Source organism: Ctenocephalides felis, unplaced genomic scaffold (assembly GCF_003426905.1).
Source record: "Ctenocephalides felis isolate EL2017-DRISC unplaced genomic scaffold, ASM342690v1 CF-g0.4_SCAFFOLD_01886, whole genome shotgun sequence".
Classification (NCBI taxonomy): domain Eukaryota; kingdom Metazoa; phylum Arthropoda; class Insecta; order Siphonaptera; family Pulicidae; genus Ctenocephalides; species Ctenocephalides felis.
This window is the reverse complement of record NW_020538040.1, coordinates 51,287,632-51,290,094: the sequence shown is the minus strand read 5'-3', so window position 1 is coordinate 51,290,094 and position 2,463 is coordinate 51,287,632.

The following is a 2,463-nucleotide window of genomic DNA, read 5'->3' as shown; positions in this document are numbered from 1 at the left end:
CTTTATATTTCTATGCATGATTATTAAAATTGGTTTTACAAAAATGCACCAGGACTTTAAAAATGGTCCTATTATAATTTTATTTATTCTTGTTTTAAAATAATTTGTTAAAATATTGGCGCGGCAAAGATTATTGACCTTTTTTTACAAAAATATAAATATTAAAATATGATTGTTATGTTTTTAATGTGAACCTTTTAAATATACAACGAAATACTCAATCGTTCGAATCGCGTAATTTTTTTTATTATGCATTTCTAAAATAAAAACTTCAGTTCGGGTAAACTAGTGTGTGAAAAAATAACGTGATGCTAATTGCGAAGAAATATATTCTAAGGTAAGAATCATATTCTATTGTTTAAAATTTTAAATCAACCAATAAATTACTATCCATTTACATTTATATTATATTGAGCATTTTATCCAATCCACATTTTATCCAACAATTTATTTTCTATTTGTGATTTATTTTTATTATAGTACATCAACATTTTAGTTTACATTAATTAATTACAGTTCATTAATTAATTATATTCGGACAAAATACAGGTACATAAGACTTTGCAACAAGGGCGACTACTTTGTCTTCTTATTGTTTGATAGCACAAGAATTGTAAGGCCAGAGGATCTCTAAAATAGTATGATACATATAACAATTATTATAAATTTTACAAATTATTTCATAACTTTCCTTATTATAGTAAACTTATTTTATATGACATAAAAATTATTTCGGATCGTTGTTATATCGAATTTTTCTAATAGTCTGTCGCCTATCGGACCGTGCATTCCGTTTCTTAATTTACTCCATCTTTTTATCTGCAGTTTCAACTGTTTTTTTACATTAAAAAATAACATATTTATCCTACGACAAACATATTACACACTTTACTTATAAAAAAATAGACTCAATTTAATATACCATTAATATAAGGTTTATGGAAACGGTTCATATAGAGTGGTTGTCTATTCAATGATCTCATGGGACACTTCATTCAAATTAATGTTTTCATACATCAATACCGTATTGAAAGTCAAATAAACTATATTAGGAATAAAATTTAATATATGAGAAATGCAATAAATTTTTCCAATACAATAGATAGATCCAATTAAAAATATAATGATTTTTTTAAGATTTTTTTATCTGTCAATTTATGAGATTTATCATATAAAGTAAAACATAAAATTTTAGTTTTATTTTTATTTTGCTAATTATTTCGAGATAAATTAGTATTTTTTTATTTTAAAAACTTACTCATCATCAGGTTTCCTTCGAATGTCGCGGTCTGGGTATTTTTTACGTTGAAGAAGCAATGTCAAATTTAAAATTGTGTCCATTAAGTAAACACAATACATTGCTAATGCAGCTATGCTCTGCAAATTTTTAATTCAATTCAACTAATTGGTAATAAAATATTAATTATTGTAATTATAAATTATACTCATTGTAACATTATTGAAATACGTGCGGTATCTGAATCATAACTTCATTCAATACTCTGAATATTGTACATTTAGAAAAGAAATGAAATTTGACTAATGGTAATAATTTTTTTCAATTTTTAAAATATTTGAATATTTTTGAATTTGAATATATTATTAAATAGTTGAATATTTAAAAAGTTTATTGGTTTAAATATATTTGGAATATCGATTCCAAATAATAATAATAACAAAAGTAAAACCACATACGAGTATTATATTGTTCTAGGCGTATTTATGCATTCATATTAAATCTTTTTTAAACTTACTTCCTATACAAGTTAAGACTCCGTATTTTTATACATATTAATTATCCTTCTATACATGTTTATAATTTGATAGTAAAATAAAAGATTTTAGTTACTGCCATGTACTAATCCTGGCCATCTTTCTTCGATAACAAATATATTCAAACAAACATCATATTTAAAAAAATCACAATGTTAATAATATCAAACATCAATTCAGGAATTATATTGGCTGTGTTTTAATATTTAGTTTTATTCATGTAATATTTGTTAATATAATCTATATTTCAAAAATTTGGTCTTAAAACACAATGCTCCACAACCACTGGATAATTTTAATTTTGGGTGAATGCAAGTGTTCTATGAATGATATGCGATGTACGTTCCACGAATTGGAGTTATTTTTTTTTTCATTTTCAAGAAGAGCAAATGTATATAAATTATCGAAATTTAAGTAGATGTTCTGTCATTAATTGACTTTATTTACCTGCATTCTGCATTGCCAAAAAGCTTCATGCTCATTTTCTTCATAGTTTGTGAGAAATTTCAAATGTATATCAGTTTCACCTTGTGCCATTGGCAAGATTGATATGATAAGAGCTAATATTGTGCCCAACATAGCGATCGATGTGTGCAAAAACATACCAGTTATATTTCCCACACCATCAATCTGGATTAAATGTTACATAAATTTAGTAAAGAATAATTTATATATATGCATAGCATAATG